Below are 22396 nucleotides of genomic sequence, written 5' to 3'. Positions count from 1 at the left end.
GCGATTGTAGAGGAATTACACAGACATAAATTATATAAATAAAGTTATATGGATGTTGTTTGTGTCCCACAGAGTACAAAATATAAATACTAAAAAAAATTATCTTTTTGGTAGGATTCAACAAAGTGTGATTGATCAATAGCAAAGTAAAAAGATTTTTATTTTAATGTGATGGTAAATTAATTGCAAAGTATATTCTTTGCTAAACTCAGAGAAAAGCAAAGGTGTCTAAAAAGAAAATAAATAATAAAAGCGTTCATTCAGTTTCACTTGAAGTTTTGCACAGAGGAACAGACCTGACAGAGCAATCCAAGGGAGTGGTTACTGAGGATGATCGTTTAAGTGATTGAGATCTTCTGTTGTCCAGCTTACAAATTTTGTCAAATAAATTCTTTACATAAATATTACCATATAATGACAAATTATTTCATAGTGGTCTTTTCCAATCAAAAGAAATCTGGCCTTGACTTCCAACGTGGATGCAAATGGGGGAAGAGATGACATCCAACTTTTTATTTTTCATCTCCATATGCATTGATTGCTTACTTGTATTTGGGCACCTGAACTAGAACTGATAACTGAACTACCATTTTCCCTTTTCATATCAACTTGAATGTTTTCCAATTCTGAATATTTAAATGGTGGTGGGTGGCTAAACTGGGGATTTGAGTGCCTAATTACTGATCATTTATGCAAATTTTTTATCTCTCTTAACAGCCAAAATCATAGGTAACATGGTTCTAATCTGAAGATGTGGATCATCAGGTATCAAAATTAAAAAAAACCAACAAAAATACCCCCAAAAAAACCTAAAGTCCAAACTTTATGTGCTCTTCTCTGCAGTCATTCTCTGAAGATCTGCAGTGTTTGGTTTCATATTATCATGTCTTGTCTTTATGCAACACTCACCAAACACTTACAATTATCCATAGCACAGCTTGGCCACAGATGGTATTGCTTCTAGTACAGCTGCTGTCATACCTAACAGTCTATCTGTGCCTATGTTCTTTACTTTTTTAAGCTTGTGTATCTCTTAGAAAGGAAAAAAAAATCCATTTACTGATACTACCTAAGTTTTCTCTTCCTCAGTTCCTGTATTATTTATTATTCAGATCTATTACTGTATTATTTAACAGTATGAAGTGCCTTTAAATACAATTTTTATGAAAGGTGCGCTACTAAATAAAGTTCTATTGTTTATCAGAATTTATGTCTCCTATTATGAGCAATAGGTCTGAATGACAACTTTCTACATTAAAATATTAAAGTCATTTAAGTCACTTTATTTAATCTATGGGAATGTTATGCTTAATTCTTTTCAGTTCCTCATACTTTGTCTGTGTCAATGAATTGAGGTCAAGAAAAATACAAATCTTTCCTCACTTGTAGGATATCTCTTCCTGATTTCATGCTGCCAGTGGAATTCGCTCTTGGTCTCTCATATTCCTAGTAAATGTTACAATTTGTGTCTTTGAATGATTTCTTTCATTTTCTTTTTTTTTTTTTTCTTTAGTGAACCACCTACTTTTCCCCCCTGTTTCTGGTAGGTCATGCCTGTATTAAAGAAAAGCAACTTGGGCAGTAAATATATATGTGCCACAATAATGGGCAGTATTAGAAAGAATAATAATGAAATATTCGTATTAATAGGTACATCTGCCAATAGAGCTATGAGTCCTGAGCAGCAATAACTAAAACACAGTTTAATTAAAAAAGAAAATATATCCCAATAAATCAAAATTGTTGAGTAATAAAAATGAAAGTACAATAGGGAAACACAGAAATTCTTGTAAATAAAATATTCCATTAACCACCCAGAGGCAAAAATACTACTTCACATTTGGATTGGAAAGCTCCCACAAAGATTCATGTACAGAGAGCATGATACCACAGTTTTTCTTTATAAGGGAAGGAGCATGAGGGCACATTGGCACTTCTTAGAGTAAATTGTTAACAGAAGTGGTTTTAAAACCAGTTGATAAAATGTATTATAGCAAATGTTCAAGTCCAGATGGTATCTATCTAAGAGTTTTATCAATGGCTGTTTAAAAAGTTTAGTAGATAAACCTAAATCAGGAAATCTCTAAAGTAGAGATAGAAGCTAGGAATGTGTCCTGAAAAAGTATATAGAGGGTGTAATTGTTGTCTCTATATCCTGATCTAAACTCGTTCCCATGGTCACCACTCGTTCCCTTAATAGTCACTCTGAAAGGATATACCCAGGTCTATCTAGACCTGTGATCTTATCCAGTACACTTGTGCTTCAGCAATGTAATATTTTCATACCTTTATTTATCCTTCCATAATTATATATATAAACTATAAATAAACAAACTTTTTTTTTTTTGTAATTGGCATGGTTGATTTGTAGTATTCTTGTATCCTTATCCTGTGTGCTTGATAATTAGATCCTAAATGAATTCATCAGTAGGTTATTAAATCAAGCTGCTTGAAATTTATGTGCTTTCTTCCTCTGTCTGTGCTTTTCCCTCTACATTTTCCATGCCTTGCTGCACAGTATCTTAGCTCAAACTAGAGACCTAGGAAGAGTGTAATGCCCTACCTAGCCTTGTGTGTAGTCTGTTAATTTAGATACTTTCTTCAAAGGCTGATGCAGTGGGTAAAGACCACAAAACCCAACAAAATCTCATGAAGTATTGTAACTACACAATAGACATTTATGATGCCAAGAACTCCAGAGAGGGTGGCTTTCAAAATTTTGCGCTGTATTATTAATATGCTATCTGCAGTCTCCACAATGAGAAAAAGTGAGATTCTACAATGAATTAAATGCTGTACATGTGGTACAGATGTAGTCTCATGCTCTTATCCGGTACGTGACATATTGCACAAAGCAGGAGATGGATAAATTGTGAGTCATCGTAGCCTAAGGCAGTATAAATAGAAAAGCTGTGCTTTCAATGGAATAACTTTTCAAAAGGTGTATGAAGGAGAGACAGGAGGATTGTGTTTGAACACAGTGACAGAGAAGACACAGACTGACAGAACTCAGAAAGGCAAAGCAAGATTCCTGAATTAGCCCACTCCCTCAATGTCAAAGGATGAACCTTACTCTTAGTAGTATTGGGAATCACAATTTCATGGTATATTTGCTTTTCAACTACACACTTTCTTATTTTCCTACTACCAGAATTAAACCTTTCCTTTGCTGAATAAAAAAAAAAAAAACCAACAAAAAGATATCTTTAAGTGTAATTTCTTCTTAAAGTGAACTATGGTGATCATAAACCTGTAATGGATTTATTTCCTTGGATATAATAAATTCAGATATAAAAGAAGGCTAACCTTCTGGATGCCTATAACTTGGAATATTTTTGCCTGTAAAATAAATTAAGTTATTCTGAAGGGAGGTATTGTCACATGCTAGTATAAGGGGCAATTGCTTTAATGCACCTCCCTGATAAAGGAATACGCCCTAGGGTGATAGCCCATACCTTCATGCAGTTGCCTATTGTCGCAGCCATCAATGTGTTTTTGAATAAATATTTTTCGTCTCAGTACTGTTCATATTTTTCAGAGATATGCAAAATATTTCAAGAGTTTAGGATCTTCAAGGCACTTACATGCAAGAGCACCTAATTGCTGAATCTTCAACAGCCTTGGTTAGGAGACAGATATACAGTTGCTCTGCTCAATCAAGACAGGAGCAGATCTTGATATGCCCAGCTGCAAAATTTCAATTTCATAAATATGTTTAATTTTTAAAGTTTAGATCCCATAGTATTGTGAAATGCCTTCTTAGACTTCTGTTGCTAAACTAATCCTGAAACATTTTTGGAGGATGAAGTTTCCTATCCACACACATTTCCACTTGGTCCATGGTGCTTTAGGATAAGCAATGAACATGATGCTTTTCTGATGTGAATTTTGGTATAATGCTACAGGTTGGCTCTGCTCGAACCTCAACTTTGAGCACTGTGTGTAGTTCTGGAAGCAGGGAATCTGCAGACCCAGAAGTATACTTCTGACCTCTTTACATTCAAGCAAATATAGGTGAGTGATTTGCTGGAAATCAGTCTCAAAATTTTTAGCAGAAACAAGAATATAATTGATGAATCTTCTTTCTGGAGCATTGACCTGTATCATACTGACATTTAAACATGATGTAAGTCTGATGATATAACAAAACCATTTGGCATTAGCTGCTGAAATTTTTGAGTCAGCTGTGGAAGTCTTAGAGAAGAAAATGACAGAGCTTATTAAAAATTGAAATGGATTTGATAGATAAGGATTATTGTGTTGCCTTTTCATTATGTTCCTCAAAGTTCTCTTTGAAACAACTGTTTCCTTTCTGTCTGCCATACATATACCATGAAACGAAAATAAGTATGACAAGTGAGAAACCTCACACAGTCCTGCTGTAAGTCTTGGAGACTGTTATCCTAAAGTTTTTTTCTCTTAGTTCTTTCTTTTAACCTTCAAAGGTTTATACAGCAGTCCTAAACACTTTAGACAGAAATAGAATGGCTACTACATATTTAATGGTTTCCATTTCTTGTGGATCACCTCAGGGTTACCCCAGTCTTCTGCTGACTCAAGTCATAAAATACATCTTTCTCTTCTTTTACACATGGATCACAAATGTGACCACTAGAAAAACAGATATAATACCTTTCATATGCACTGGATCTCTCATCCAAGGATCTGTTACATTCTAAGGTAATCTGGCAATGGCATACTTGGATCACTAATCTACCATTTTTCACAGTGTTGAAAAAGCTTATCTATTTTCTATTCCCTCATATAATTGTAATTTGTATAGTTAATTAGTTGAATATGTTTCCAAGTCCCCCAGTTAATTCTTATAAATGAACTCTTCTATTAGCAGCTGAATGTAATTTTGCACATTTTTTTTCATGTAGCTGAATCATTTACTTGTCAGCTGTCAAACACAGGTGGCATGTACAGAGGAACATCTTTTTTACCATGACAAGTTAGATTGCCTGTGCAATGCCAGATGTGTACAGCATATAAAATGTTTCAAGGTTAGTGGTGATTCAGAATGAAAGTGTTAACTTATTGGAAATAGTTATCAAAAACAGCAACATTTTTTTCTAAAAAATTTCCTAATTATTATATTTTACAAAGTAGTTATATATTAGTTTTTTTTTTAACCTCTAAAAAGGCAAATAGCATTTTCCACATGACTTGGAGGTCAAAGGAGCTGTACAATTTTTGTATGACGTGGAATCCATTGAATAATGTCTGCATCCACTAATGAAAGATTTTGAACATTATTATTTCTAAGTGCAACCACATGTTTGAAAGGGATACTTAGTGAGTTTTAAATATGAAGATCTTTAGTTTTGCAATATCTCAAGCATAAAAACATATAGAGGCATCATTTGAAAAGGGATTCTAAAAACTTCTGGTACTCAAGCAATCACAAAACAGTAACTGTTCTCATTTTGCCAAATTTTCCCACTTATGTGATAAGAAGGAAGTCTGGTAAGTAAATTCTTCTGTCTGAGTGCAGTCAATGCCTTTGAAAAAAATCTACAAAATTTATTATTTACACTTCTATTTTAAACTCTATACTTTAAAAAAATTCAAAACTATTTCATTATGCAGTTGAACACGTATGTTACCTTCACAGAAACATTAAAACAATTTGTAAAAGAAACCTTCTGAATCCTTGTAAACCTAAGGCAGAGCACTGGGAAAATGCGAGAAAACATTATTGAATCTCATGCTGCCAGTAAAAGACTTTCCTTAAAATATATGTTATGAGCATTTCTACTAAGTTTCCATAGTACTGGATGCCCTATTCAACTTAGGTGCTTTGATCCACATCTGGTTGTCACTTTCTGAAGAAAATTGATTATGACTTGATCTAAACACTCACCTGAGAGGAACAGACCTAAGTAAGGCTAAGTCTACACGGACACCTGACTTCTCTCTTGAACTCCCTGAAGTCTTCTAATTTGACTTATATCCAGGTATAAAGTCTCCAACTTGTGTAGAAATTGAACTCCATAGTTGAAATTCTGCCATATAGATGTAATAAGTAGCCATGACCCTAGTGCTAGCACGGCCCTAGCCAAAGTGCTCCCTTTACATTCCGTGTGCACATGAATGTCAGTATTGGAATCCAAACTTCTGGACAAAACTACATATTCTGCCAACTCTTACTTTCCTCACCACCTTTGTAAAACATCCAAAGAAGGCTGCATATTGTAGAGTGTAGTCACAGCGCCTTCAGGCTGAGGAAGGAAACAGCACTGTTATTCTGCTGCTCTGACTGCTCTTTTCTACTTATCTTCCACTATCCCCCCAATTCTGTTGGTATAATCACTTATAAAGCTACATAACAGGCCATATTTGGAGAAATTAAATTGAATTAAAACTATTTTGATGAATAATGTTCTATGGCAAACCTTGTAGCTGAAGATATGGGTCTGAAAGAAGGTACCTTTCTTGCCTAAGGAAAGGAGCTGTAATGTCACCAACATTCCCAAAGACTATATTTGTGGGTCAGTTCAGTGCAGATCAATTTTAGGTTTTAAGATGTCCTTAGCAGCGCTCCACAGCTGTGCTAATATCAAAGTAGGAAGGCTTGAATTAAGTTGTCATCACTATCTCTTCTGAGAGTTGGCATAGCCAAGTACAGCATCAATGCTATTATACTTTTAGGAATATTTTACCATAGCGTAATGAGACACATCGTTGCTCTAAGAATATATTAGCTTTTCTGGGATGGAAGTTAGGTACAGAAGAACCTGGCCACATTATTATCAACATATGCATGTCAATGTAATGTTTTATTTAGATCCACCTTGAAAACATTATCCTGTACATAAAAGTATATGGATGCTGAGGAAACAGTAGTGCTGGGCTTACCTGGAGATATTTAGTGGATCATATATTGCTATATGACTTTAAAGCTTGAGTCTGTTCCCCAGATCCTGCTTTGCCATTTTAATTTTTTTTTTTGCCATATTAATTACATACCAAATATTGTCTGACACATATTTAACTATACAGCTACAAATATTAACAGATTTGTATAAATAAGACAGTGTGAAATTGAAAAAGAGCTATTTATAAGCAACTAACCTGGAATCAGCACATGAAGGCTGCACAAGTTATCTCCAAAACCTGCCAGTATAATATGTTTTAATGAAACACTTTCTTAACATAAAAAATAATTTGTCTTGGGCACACAAAAATTTTAAATAAATCAATAAAATAGTATTACATACTGTTGTCCCCTCTCTAATCGCAAAATAGGTCTCTTGAAGGATTCACAGAAGAGAAAAAATACTCCAAAGGAACAGACTAAGTAATTTAGCAGAACTTTCAAACATATCTTAGTGCATGAATGTGAAACTTCATGGTATTTTGCTATACAAGATATGGATAGTATAGTGCCTTATGGATAGTCCAAGAGGCATAGTAACAAATTTAAGGTATACCACACAGACAACTTTTAGAAGTTCTTGTTGGAGAGGGGTGAAATACTTATAATTTTTCTGCAAATATTACAGGCCTGGATCAACTTTTTACCATATTTTCTTGATTGTTTCTACAATAACAAAAATCTTTGGAAGAGCATTGCAAAATAATTTATACTATTTTCTTCAGTAACCTTATACAGAAAATTTCCTTTCACCTTTATATATGAAAAAAAGTTGTGGTTTTTTTGGATTTACTGTTTTCCATTAATTGTTCTGCAATGAAAGTGACACACAAGTTATGAAGTCAGATGTAATTCATAGCACAGGGGTGATCTGTAATCCATAAAACCTCATTTGAAACTTAGTTTGTAGGGCTGTGGACAAATATGTGCTCCATTTTGGAGCTTTGAAATATAAGGAGTTGAGTTGAAGGACGTGTGATGATTCTGTTTTCTTTTTATGCATTTGCATATGTAAATGGCATCTGAAGCCTCAAAATATGAAGTAAGGAACTGAAAACACATGGCTCCCCAGAAAGCTTCTATTGTTAATAGGAAAGGTAGTCTATGAACTGGTTTAAAATCACACCTCACATATGGACTGTACGTGGTAGTACAGGCTACAGCATCTTTCTTGGCATTTGAAAGGTACAGCTTTAGTTCTGTCTACTTCTTTTTCTCCTTTCTAAATAAATTTGCTCTCATGAATTCCTGTAAGACTGAATCATAACTGAAATACTGCTTCAGAACACCTATTTTTTTGTAAGTTTGGATTTTTCTAAGTAGACAGAAAGCACTCAAGACTATGGAATTTTCCATTTTTCTTGAAAAAGAAAGTGAAAATAATCAGAATTTATGAAGGAATAGTTCAACCATGACAAGACTGTCTGAATTATAAACATACAATATTTGTATCACCTGCTGTTTCATTTGCTTCTGTTCAAAACATATTGAGATCTGCCAAATATCTAACGGCTTCAGAGCTTGGCTGGTATGAGATGTCTGTTGTCATTGTTGAAAAAAGGGGTTTCCAATTCTTTTTGTTTGTTTGTTTTTAATTAACAAAGTGACTTACAGTATATGTCAAACATGGTTTCTTTCTGTAGCCATTTACTGGTTTACAATGTTACTTATGCCTTTTAAAGAAACATAGGAAAACGTGTAATCTAGGTAGTTGGCCAAAGTTCACTGTGTCGTTGTAAGTTTTCATGTTTTATTTTTTAGTATAAACAATAAGAAAGAGATAATTTACTTGTTTGAAAAGGAAAGTCTTTCAAGCAGTGTAGGAGGAATAATTCTTGCACAGTTCCTTGCTTTTTCATTGTTAAATTTTAATATTACTGCAACAAATTGAGCTGAGTATGTTGATACAAAAATGAATGTTCTCCAGAGTTTCAGGTTTGTTTTGAGCATATATACCCTGGAGGTTTTTCTCAGTCTAAGAGGCCTTTAGTGAATCAGAATAAATACAACAGGATGTAAAAGAAATGTGTTTAATTAACTGCATCACAAAAAGAAAAACAAAGGATAAAATGCTATAATGTAATGTCCACAAAACCACTGGTATAAAATACATGATAGAGATCACCCCTACAATATATTGGAACCCTTCCCATAGTAACTGAAGCAATATTTGTAGACCTAGCCATGGGACTCTATTAATCTGGAGAGAAGCCCCAAATGTAAACCAATTTGAAGCATGTTAAAGTAGAGGTGCTATCTGTTGTACCCTAAGAATCTAATTTTCTGTGTGTAGATGAGTGTTTTGCATGATTATGTGTGTTTAATATATGCACTACTATCTAGGCATGCCTGAATCATAGGTGGGTGTATATCTGTAACAATGCATGAGTTTCTTCTCCAAGTGTGCGAGAACACCTTCAGGAGTTACACATAGATGTTCATCTGTAATTTGAGATTGCACACAGTCTTCTATGCTGGGAGGGACTTCAGTGTTAAAGACTGCCAAATTCATATGCTAGGATGTTCAGAGTTTGTGAATGGTGCTATTTCTTGTTAGATGTGTAAGGATGTGGGCTGAACGTTTGCAGTTTCATGAGGTCTTTTGATGTCCCCTTCCCAGAATCCCAGAATAGTTGAGGTTGGAAAGAACCTCTGGATGTGATCTGGTCTAACCTCCTGCTTAAGTAGTCACCCAGAGCTAGCTGCCAGATAGATTTCGAATATCTCCAAGGGAGGAGACTCCACAACTGCTCTGGGTAACCTGCGACAGTGCTCAGTCACCCTCACAGTAAAAGAAGTGTTTCCTGTGTTCAGAGGAAACCACCTGTGTTTCAGTTTGCACTCATTGTCTCTTGGCCTGTCACTGACCACTACTGAGAACAGCCTGGTTCTGTCTTCTTTAGACCCTCCTCTCAGTTTTTTGTTCACATTAAAGAAATTCTTCTCTGAGTTTTCTCTTTTCTAGGCTGAACAGCCCAAGTTCTCCTTTTAGGAGAGATGCTCCAGTCCCTTAATTATCTTTGTGCCCCTTTGTTGAACTCTCTCCAATGTCTGTCTTGTACTGAGGAACCCAGAACTGGACACAATGTACTCTTGATGTAATCTCATCAGTGCTGAGAAATGTGCAGAAATGGTTTCCAGGATTAGTTGTTCTATCAGCTTCCCAGGGATCGTGGTGAGGCTGGCTGGTCTGTAGTTCCCTAGATCCTTCTTCCTACCCCTTTTTGAAGGTAGGAGTGACCATTGCTTTCAACATGCTAGAAGATCAAGTTGCTTGAAAAGGGAAGAAAGAATGGAAGGTGGTGAGTAACAACAATGTCTATCAGCTGCTCTAGCAAGACAGCAGAGCAAAGTTGAATGCAGGATTCAGATGCTTAAATTTAATAATCTAGTGACATTTTAGATGTGCTGGGGTCTCATGCCTGATATTTAGCAGCTTCTTCAAAGGATCTGTGTCTCTTGTGGGTCATATGTCATATAAACCAGTCCCGTGCAATTATTCTAGGGTCAAAAATGGCACGGAATCCTTCCAGTTAAGCATTTGAAACACTCTCCAGGTGTCTATGAAGTTATTACCTTTCTAAGCTTTCCAGAAGATGTGAGGTTTTGCTACCCTGCAGACTGGATTACATGCACAGCTTTTAAAATTAATATATGACATGACATCCTCTTCTATGATTTTTCTTCTATGAAACTGCTTTTCTATGTCAGTCACCTAAGAATTTTTCTCTGAATTATATGAAATGTTTATATTATTATCAGAAGATTTACAAATCTCTACAGTTTCTAAGAATTACTGTGCATCAGGTATTATACTTTCAATGCATATTTTCATTTTTCCAATATTGTACTATGTTACAAAATTTATATATTAATTCTAGTGGTATATTGTTTGGATAATCCCATCTGTTTTAAGTCTCACCCTGCCCGTTATGTTACTTAAATTTCTCCAGGAATTTTGTACTGCCAATTTTGCTGACTAATAAATATGTTAATTTGCCACGTTCTTGCTGTTATAAATAACAATTTTATACACATTACATGATCTTTAAATGGATAGTTCTTCATTGATGTTCACTATAAATTCAGCTTAAAATGATAGTATGCTGTCATTCTAGGCTTTAAAAATTTAAATGGCCTTACTAATTGCATTGTGTTGAATATATAGCAATTTATTTCAAATTGGAAAATTGCTTAGTCAAAAAAAAACCCCTAAAATCAGTGTGCCAAAAAGAAGAAATGTTTCCTAGCTTAATTTAAGTTACAATTCTGCATGCCAGATTCATCCCAAGTTTCCTTATGTGTTTTCTTAGTTTTTATTTTGTACCTCTCTTGTGCTTGTATAAAGGGTGGAGAAGCAGCATCAAGAATGTTAAATGGAGAAAATCAGTAATGTCAAAATGACCATCAATTTGTAATCAACAAATTAGAGCTGAGCACATAGCGAAAGTGACAGAGAGAATCAGGCAGTGCTGAAACATACACATCAAGGTTATTCTCTGACAGCTCTGACAAGTGGCACCAGCCAGGACTCCCATCAATCAGGTATTCTCAGCAGAAGCTGCAAACACTGAATTCATTTTGTAAAGCGATAACTATTCGCTAGCCAGCAGAATGAAATTGTCTCATTTGTTTTTAGACATCACCTCACTTGATCTCTGAACCTAAAGCTGCTGTAGTTGTTAATAGCATCTGTTATTGTACTCTGCTAATGCCTGGTTATAGCAGACCCATTTGTAGTGAATGCTCTGCAAATACCCTGCTGGAAGCGACCCTTTCCCAAAATAGCCTGCAGCCTTATTTGAAATTAATTCAATCAGCGTGTATGATAAATGAAGGAGGAAGAGATACCTTGACTCTTACTTTAAAGTAATACATTATTCAAATCAGGTGAAGAGTAAAAGAAAAATCACTTTAATCTATAAACTTGTTGTGAATAATGATTATTGAAAGAAAATGTGTAATGGGGTCAGAAAAGTTATGCAAGTTAAGCTCATAATGAACTGAAAATAAAAGCTTCTGATTAGTAGTTTTCAGGGAGCTTGGTGAGGTTACAGAAATCACCATAAACTCAGTGTAAATGTTTTTCAAGATGAGAAAAAAATGTCCTTATATGTGACTTGATTTGATAACTTTGTGGACATTGCTTCTCTGGAGAGCATTTTGTTCAGTCTCTGCTTTTGTGCTTCTTCCTGAAATGCTTCTGCATAGGCATTTAAATTGTCTTGGAAGCTGAGGAGCTGTAGTTCAGTGGTTGGGCCTGTACTGTGTAAAAATTACAATGCTCTGACACTCTGTGAATGTTTGAGGGTAACCACTATGTTTTCATTTCTGCTTTTTTGACATCCTGCGTAGCTCAACTCTGACCAGATAAACTGAGTAGAACTTTTTTAACCATAATTATATAGTGTGCCCCACCTTGACCACTAGTTGTTAGTTTGGCATTATTACAGCACTGTTTTGTTATTACAATACAGAGTGGAATCTACCTGGATATATCAATTTCTTGTTTCTCTTCAATCTGCTTTAGTTTGCCAGAGGAAATCAGTCTTAAAGCAGCAGCCAGACTGAATAAGATCAATGTCTCAGCAATATAACTAGCTTCCCAAAATCTGTTGGCTAATTGAAATTTCTTATTGCAGTTCACAGAGAAAAATTAGAAGTATGATGAATATGACTTCCTGCCTTTCATTTTCCTGAAATCATTGTCCTACCTATAGATAGCAAGACTTGCTGTAGTGATAACCAGGTAGACCTGGTAGCCATGTAGCAGCATGGGCATATTCAGAAGTTAATGGTTGTCTCTGGCAGGATTAGCGCCTAGTAGAATATCTAATTGGAGATCTGAGGATGCTGATGCAGTTACACAATAGTTGCATTTTTCTTCTATTTCAGTGTCACAGCTGGGATCCAACAAATATGGTTCTCATCTGTTGTGTTCAGATAGGAAGCAATTCCATTACCATATTCAGAAGTTAATGGTTGTCTCTGGCAGGATTAGCGCCTAGTAGAATATCTAATTGGAGATCTGAGGATGCTGATGCAGTTACACAATAGTTGCATTTTTCTTCTATTTCAGTGTCACAGCTGGGATCCAACAAATATGGTTCTCATCTGTTGTGTTCAGATAGGAAGCAATTTCATTATTTTTTTTTTTTTTTTTTAGGGTTTATATGAGCAGAATAGATTCTTATTTAGTCACAGAGAAACCAAAATGACTCTGCCACTGGTAAGCTGGGTATCTTTAAACAAGACACTTGATTTTTTCTGAAGCTTCTTTACCCATGTGAGGTCTCCTTAAAATACTTTGAAATATACTAACAAAAAGTCATATTTATATGAATGTATGTGCGGGTATAAACTAATTAAAAAGCTAGATAAAAGTAATGACAAAAATAAATAATTTACACATGGTCTGCAAATATTAAGGATATTATTTAACTATATATAGAACCATTTCTGTGGGTTTTTATGAAAAAAATAACTTCCTCTATTGTGTTCTGCAAATTGCTTTGACTATTTTTAGCAAATTTATATAGCCATAATTATTTTGCTATGTTTGGTTTCCCAAAGACACTTAGGTGCCTTAAGTTAGGTTTCTGATATCAGATGTGAGGTAGCAACATAATTGGAATATGTATATATAAATGTGTACATAAGTATCTATATTTATACTTACCTGAAGAATAATGGCATTTTTAAAGATGTTTTTATAGGTTCTGCATATTCTGCTAACATGAAATGAAAAATTACGCTGGAATTACCTCTTGCAGATTCCTCCAAACTCTTTCTTCTTTCTCCTTGCTATCTTTAAGTTACCTGTAAAATTTAGTTCAAATTAGAGCATTTCAGTTTTCCTCAGGCTAGGCTGTCTTCCTAGCACTTCAGTAAATAACTTCTTATGAGCAGATAGCAGCTGGAAGAGTGGTTAGGAGTTGTCTTAATCACCACACAAAAAAAATCCATCTATTCCAGCTTTGATGCCTGTGGGTAACTGGGAGCTATTTTATTTGCATTAAATTTGCATGACTTCCTACTGCCTTCTACAAGCTCTTCCCTCTTGCAGCCTGTGCTTCTGCTTTCCTCTGAAATTTCATGTAGGTTGCCAAGGTACGAGTCTAAGATTTTGACAGTTTTAATTGTATCGTTGTTACTTGTGAGTTCAGATATATCTGGATATTGCAGAAGAACATAAAAAATCAAAATATTACCCATGTTGGAGAAACAGCAGTGTGAAGTTTTTTGAAGCTGAGTTAAGAGCAAAATGGAAACAGCCTACAAAATATAACTGAAGAAAATTAATGACTTTTCCTAAGGAAAGATCCGAGACTTACTTCCTTGTCTACACAGTCCTTCCTTCTCACGGCTCGTAGAAAGGGTAAAAGAGGGCACAGAGAATGCTATTCAGACTGATCATATACAGAGGAAGTAATAGAGCTGTTAATACCCCATTGTTTTACCACAAGTTGAAAAATCAGTCTGGTATTTGGTTCAATAACTCATTTTACAAACACTGAGGCAGGCAGACAGCCACAGAGGTAAGCCAGTCCATAGCCAGAGCTTGGCAGGGCATCACGGTACAGGAATTGGCACTCGGAGTATTTAGTTTGGCTAAGTCATGCACCCCTAGATGAAGGGGGAAGGATTTCTCCTCTCCCCCCCACTGCAGGATGCCTTATGTGCTATTGTTTCTTTCAAGACTCACATGTACTAAAGACAAGCTCATTGCAATTTTTCAAATACCCTGTTGGTAAATGAGCTTTGCAGTATGGCACGTATCCCACTCTTCTGAGGACTATATCTTAACTAAATTGTTTTGTTCTGCACAACCTATTGTTTCCTTCTTTTCATTTCTCTTCAAAACAAATAATACTACATTTAGAAAAGTGGCATTTCTGAACTGAAAACCAATTAACTTCATATGTGCTCCAGGGCTTACAGGATAGCATACATCCTGCTGTATGTCTACAGATGGCTCTTATTTGGATTTGCATACAACATACTGGATTTGGACATCCTGTGCTCTCTGTTACTGGTTCAGTAAAATTTAAAAAATTTTCTACACTAGTTACACATTTTTACACTAGTTATGATGGTCAGTGTGTTGAAAAGATTCATGAGAAATGAGCAGAACAACTCTAAATTTTGCAAAAAATATATGGACAAAAGTTGTAGAAAGGCTGTCCTGGATTTCCTCTCCAGGGCAAAAGAAGGGGCTAAGGCATCTTTTCGCATGTGTGTGTGGTCTGTGCACAGAGACAGTCACAATGAATTCAGGATGATTGCTCAGAATTAGTGCCACCTCTGCGTACAAAAGCTGTGAGGATGATAGAAAAACTAACACTACCTCACTGTTGTCCAGGGAAGACTGCACACTACATCTCTTCAGAAGGTGGCAAACCTGCCATTCTGCTTTAAATTTCTGCCCTATTCAGGTTTCTGCTGTAGCATAGTCCCCTCTTATCATTACACAGAGCAAGCCAAAGTTAGAGGTGACAACCGTGAACATTGGCATGCCTCAGAGAGGGGGACTGAAGCATGAAAGACAATCAAAATTACTCTTGCATTTAAAGTGGAACAGTTTTTATATGGCACTGAGTTCACTTGGTGGAAAATACTGTAACTGGAGACTGAAATCAGGCATAGATTTGGCATCTGTGTTTGTATGTTTGTTTTAAATCAGTAGAAAGAGTAAGAGAGTTTTTCTAAAGAACAGAACATTCCAGTTTTTATTTTTTTACATTAAAATATTTCATTTTGGAGGTAATAAGCATTTAAGCAACATTAAAACATTCAAATACTTGGTATTTTAATTTTGATTGACATCTTCTGTATTTCAGACTTACACTTGTAAAAACGAAAAGAAGAGAAGAGGTTTAAACATCCCTAAAATAATCCAAGGGCATCCTGAAAGGAAATTTCCAATGTTTTTTGTATTTATTTTTTTAAGACCTTGAAAACATCCATTTCAGCCTTCCTCCTCTCCCCCCACTTTCTGCAGATTTTTTCTGTCAAAAAAACCAGTCCACTTTTACTACTAATAGCTTTGCTGTATTGCAAACAGGGCTGAAATAGCAGCAGCATTAGAAAGAATGACTCTAGTACATTGATATAGCAAAATCTCTTTCATCAGCAAGCTGCCAAACACTTCATTCATCTTTATGGAGCAAAGTTCAGAGCAGTTTATCTTGAATGCCCTTGACTCAAATACAGTGGGAAACTTTTACTGCCAGGTACACCTAAACAGACCACCTAATGACACCAGTCACTTGTTCACAGCAAGGGCAGTAATGTCGTGTTCCTCAGCAGTCCCGTGCTGAGATGAACCTCAGCTTTTCCTTCCTGTTGATTTAATCCTATACCACTAGAATTTTATTTTTTGCAACCATGCAAATACACCCTCTTTTTAGAAAAAAAGTCATAACAAATAATATCTGCTTACGCTGTCATTGAGCTGTTAAGAATATGCAAATACTAACGAGTCACATCATAACCAAAATATGCTCAGTTATTTGCTATACAAGACAAACTAGCTGTTCCATATGTGCAACGCAGACCTAGAAGTTCTCAAAAATCATGCATCTTTTAGATTAGTCAAAGTTACACCATTATAAATAATTTTTTTTTAATGGAGGAAATACTCCTCTGCTGGATGCCTCTTTTGACAAAAAATGTAATTCTTGGGAATAGTTCTCTAGAGAAATCTTTGTGTTTTACTGAGAGCACACTGAAACTTCAATAATTGTAGAATGTGATTTTTTTCCCCTTCCTCTGTTTTCATTGTAGGTGTTCTTCCCAGTGATAGACCGTTGCTTGCTTTTTTCTATATCAAAAGTCTACCGGTTTCCATTCCTAGATAGTCCCACAAAGATCACAATACTCCAGCTCCTACCACCCTGTTAGAAATCCAGGAGAGGGTTTTATTCCCCTTCTCCAGAGCCCCAGCTTGCCCCTGGCCACATATATGCCCGTCAGATGTATTCATATGTCAGGGAAATCTCTTCTAGATTCTTAGACAAGACACCAAAATGAGACTCCCTACCTCTTCCCTCCATATCAACATAAAGGCAAAACTGCAATTAGGGCTTGTCAGGTCCTGCCTTTCAAGCATCTGTGATTAAGTTTGGAACAAACAGACCTATTTTCTGTTCACCTAGAAATTGCATATAGCAGTCAGAGAAAGAGCTCAAACTATTAGATCAATTGCCTGCAGCTTGTCACCTGCTCAGAGTTTAAATGAGCACAGCTGTCTCAAAAAGCGCCCTAAGGAAATTCTGCTTGTCTCTTTTTCTGATGAGCCACTATACTTCCCCCATTTTTTTCCTCATGGTGGGGTACTCAAATGATCCATTTGTTCTATCTTTTAGACTGGCCTTGGCAAAATTAGTCTGCAGTCTTCCTGGAAACATGTAGGTCTAACCCCTGAGGAACAGGAACTTGATATTCTCATTTAGCTGTTGGTTTCCCACTTGCCCTCCCTAACACATTCTATCATATTTTATTTCATAGAGTCATAGAGTCATAGAATCATAGAATCATTTTGGTTGAGAGAGACCTTGAAGAACATCAAGTCCAACTGTTAACCTAACACTGCCAAGTTATCACTAAACCCTGTCCCTCAGCACTACATCTATGCACTTAGACAAAATATTATACAGTGGACAAACTGAGGCATGCACATAACACCACACACAAGGTGAAGCTCTGTCTCCCCCATCATCTCATCTTCATGTTTTGCCTGCTCATGTTCTCGGCAGATGTCCACACAAAACAAAGCTTTCCTCAGTTAGGTTCAGCAAGATCTCTCTAAAACTATATGAGCAATTCCTTCATCCTCTTGAATTTTGGAGGCACTGGTAATTTTAAAAGGGGAATTTTTCAAAAGTTACGAGCTTTTATTTAAACACAAAAGTGCTCTCCAAATTATGCATTATTTCAGCCCTTTGAAAAACCTTTTGTTTATCCACAGACTTCTGTGTACTCCTCAGCATTTCATTTGTGTGCTTTATTGTAAAATAAATGGTAACTTTTTTTACAAAATACATATTCATACTGTTTATTGAACTTCATATCAAACAAAAAGATTTGTTTTAATTTTTTATAAACTTATTTTCAGTTTTTATTCCTATACAATAATGCCTTATTTCAGTATTTTCCTAAACCAAACAGATTGTAGAGTAATAATTCATGTTTGTCCTTGCAACTTAATACAAAATGAAATATACTAAATGAATCCCACTTTAATTTAAATGACATCTATGCAGATTTGTGATGACCTTTCTTTTATTTTTTCTGTGGTTTGTTGAGTGATAACGAGTATTTCTCAGTGTATGTGATGTCTTCTATTCACATCCTATGAGTCAGACTAAAATGTAAGTGGAATTGCTCTTGTTAATAGCAATATATTCTCCATATGACTTAGATACAAACTCAGAGACATCTGTGAGGACAGAGGTAATGCCTAGAAAAACTTGAGACATTTGTCTCTTTTTGAGCAACTGATACGAAAAATTAATGTAGAAGCCTTAAAACCCTTCAGAGTTTTTCTGATGTGAGAACAAATATGTCCAGATCCTTCCTATGTTCAGCTCCTTATCTGAACTAACTACAGTTCAGTCTAGAGGCGAATAGAAATTGTCCATGTATACAGCTCTCCAAATTTGGCTGAAATAGCACCTTCATTTGTATTTTTCTGACAGAGTTCTTTGCTTATTTTCTTGTACATAATGTGGTTCAATACTACATGAAGAATGCAATACTCTCCAATTTTATGTTATGATTGTGTGTTTCCTCAAAAGTGAATTGACTTCCATTTTTGATAAGTGCATTGTGAAACAAGACCTTTTGGTTGGGTTTTTGTTTGTTTTGTTTTGGGTTTTTTTTTTTGTTTTTTTTTTTTTTTTTTTGGTTTGTTTGTTTTTTTTACCATTACTGGTACTGTTCTATTCCTTCCTTTACATTCAGTGAACTAATGGAACTAATGGAATTCACCTGTGCCAAATTTGGTTCCAAAATTCTAAGTTTGCATTCTATAAAAATGTGGTTCTAGCACTTCCCTTTGTTATGCAAACGTTAAAAACACCAGCTAATTTTAAAGAATTGTATTTTCTCAGAATCTGCAACAATCTAACCCAAAATTTTTGATGCGTAAACAATATTCGTGAGAGTTACTAACCTTATTGGTGTTAATCTGCCTTAAGAACAAGCAGCTAGGTATGATTACTGCCTGTGTAAAAAGTCTATGATGTAATATGGCCTTCCTACAACAATTGCTGCAATGTATTTTGTTAGAAAAGTAAGTAATAGAGGAACCAGTGCATTAGTTATTGCTAGTCTTTAACTAGATTAAAAAATACTCATTAAAAAAATTGTCCACAGAACAATTTACAGAATTTCTGAAGGTAGTGTAGCAGCAGAATGTGAAAGCTATAGCTGAGTGTGAAAGTTATAGTTCATAGTCAGCTTTTATACCTTGTTTTATTTTTTATTTAAAACAACCTAACACTATAAAAACCTGTCCTAGGGACAGAGAGAGAGAACAGGTGATTTCTTTCCTTATGCTATGGTTGTCATAGGATTTTTGCTTGCACTGTAGTTCTGTTTTACAACTTCTCAGATAAAATTATATTCAAATGCGCATCAGCTCCAGAAATCCTGATTCAATTTCAGTCATAAAACTATATTTCATGGTCTCTTTTTCTTCCTGTAGAATAACTGTAACATTACACCAAATTATCTATCTTCTTTGTTTGTGGGAGACTTGAGATCTCTGTCACACAAAGAACATGGGATGGAAGAAATCTGATTTATATCATGTTTTTTCTTTGTGAAATAGCTGGATTGATGTTAACATCACTTGTGCTGGGACCTTTGCAAGTTTAATTACCATAATTGTTGAAGTGGATCTGCTTAAAGAAAAGAATCTGTCTGTATCATTTCTCCCAGCCAGGCAAATGGGTGCACTTTTCCTTCAGGGACAACCTCAGGCATTTTGAGCAATTTTAAAGTGAAGATTTTGCTCACATTATATAATGTCTGAATTTAGTAGAATTTCATGGGTGTAAGTGATCCCTGACTTTGACCCTTAAGTCCTCTTGGACACTATGACTTTTTGCAATGTCTGTTTTTCTGAAAAAAATACCATGGTTCCTACCATTTCTTTCAGTAAGGTTTCTACATGTAAATAGAACATTTTAAAGAAAAGTAAACTTTAGATTTATGATTCTTATTATCTGAGAAACTTTTGTATTTATTTATTCTGTATTGGTTTTGACTGATATGAAGGAAAATAGTTTTTAATCTTACTCCACATATTTAAGAAAACAAACACAGGCCACAGACGTATTTATTGTAATTTCTTAAAAGGTGCATATTTTTACTTCAAACACAACAAAATGTTGGGAAATCATAACAAGTTTCTGGCACAATCTCATCCTTGTGATAGAAAGCATATTTTCATACAAACAGCAGATTCCTCAGACACACTTTTTTGGGGGGTGTTTCTAGTTGAAGGAGACTTCTTTGTGGTTGGATACAGCTTTCCCAAGTAAACAAATCATAAAAATGCACTTTGAGTTTCCTTTTTTGAAGTCCATCAATTGTTTGAAAAGTTCATGTTCTAAATGAAAAGAGAGGCAGACAGACTCAGGAGCTTGAATTCTTTTCCTGATTGAAAAGAGTTGCTCTGTCTTGCCTAAAATGGTGGGGACATGGAGGGCTACAAAGATTTATAATGTGTCAATACTTTTTTCAAGCACCTACAATAAGCTTTTCATTAGGTTTCTGTTTCCAGACTAATCAGGTTAAAACCCATTTTATACCTTTTGTTTTGGTGTATATCAGGTACATACTAGGCTGTTCCCACCTACAAAGACAGGAGTCCTTCAGAAAATGCTCCATGCTCTGAGTCAGTGATTGCTTTCAATCTCTTCTGCTTGTAGGGCACAAACTGCAAAAGTTATTTCTATCCAAACTTGAATTCTCATCATGCTTTGGAAATATATGTCCCCTTTGCTGAAATATCACTTGACACAGAAGTGAATCTGTAGCTGAAAAATAAAACAATAATTCTAGACGGAGAAACATCATACAACTGCCTGAAGAAAGGAAGGAGCGTGAGGAGGATGCTTAGAAATCTACCTGCAGAAATAACATAACCAAATGTTTATTTATATGTTGGAAACGGCATATATATATATATATGGTGAAATTAGAGGGCTGAACAGCAAGTCTGGATAAATGAGAAACTGTAGATGTCCTACAAAATAGCGGAGGAGAAACCTGGGGTGGTCCTTTAGCCCATCACATCTGTGAGCAGCTTGGTGCTGCTCTGGATGCTCCTGGTGGACCATCACAGAGCTGTCCAGGGGGCTACACCATGATGATGAAAAGTTCTGTCTCCTTCTATCTCCTTTTTTTCTTTTTTTGTCCAGCAGGTACAACAGGGTCATGTTTTCTTCCCCCCACCCTCGACTCCACACAAAAACATGGAGATGCGGGCATTAGGGTTTTTTTCAGCAATATTATTGTAGAGACAGTGTCTCTTGCAGAAGGAGAGCAGACAGCAGGGAGTGGTAACTTTTAAAATTAATAGATAGAGATTAGCTTGAGTGTATGATTTAGCACCCAGAAAGTTCAAGAGAAGGAGAAAAGAAAACAGTGCTAAAAGCTACAGTTCTCTCATTACTTTTGATATCCAGCTCTATATTAATTGGGCAAGGCTATATATGAATTGGTGAAGGTATGTGAATTACTAATATATAATGATTTTAAAAGACAGTCTTTTCTTAAAAAAAAAATTATTAGAGAAAATAAATGCCTTTTGAAGCAGGTGGGTTATTTTTAGCAATTTGCATTGTCAAGATGAGGTAAAAACATCCTTGTTTTACAGGCTGAACAAAACCAATCCTAATTGCATGTCTTCAGCAAGCAGATGTATTTTATACTAAAATAACAATAATGGACATGAATATGGTATCTCAAACCGAAAGAGAAATGAACAGAACCTGCACAGAGCATTCAGAAAAAAAAAGCAGAAAAAACTTCACAAGCAGTCTGGTAACCTACTTGCCAGATTACCTACTTTTATATGAATAAAAAGTAAACTGGAGTTGAAATGTAAAGACAGGACTTTGGAGACACAGTTATGTCTTTAAACAATGGTGCAGTGAACTGCCAGTGGTTGTTCAGGACTGGCTCAAGTACAATTCTCAAGTATGAATATATTAAGTAATCAGTTGCAAGGACCTGTGTGACTAATATTGTCTCCTATAAAATTTAGGAACACAAACCCGACCTGTAATGAAATGTGATAAAGTGGGGATTTCTTGGAACTTCATTTTGCCCCTGGATAGATCTGTAGAAGACAGGAAATTAGATGTCTCTGAAATAAATAAAAAAACCAACTTGATGATCATAACTACAAAGATCCCTCTCATATCTATTCTCTGCATATTAAAAGGACTTCTGACAAAAAAAAAAAAAAAAAAAAAAAAAAAAAAAAAAAAAAAAAAAAAA

Source organism: Calidris pugnax, unplaced genomic scaffold (assembly GCF_001431845.1).
Source record: "Calidris pugnax isolate Ruff unplaced genomic scaffold, ASM143184v1 scaffold44, whole genome shotgun sequence".
NCBI classification, from domain to species: Eukaryota; Metazoa; Chordata; class Aves; order Charadriiformes; family Scolopacidae; genus Calidris; species Calidris pugnax.
This window is presented reverse-complemented; position numbering follows the sequence as displayed.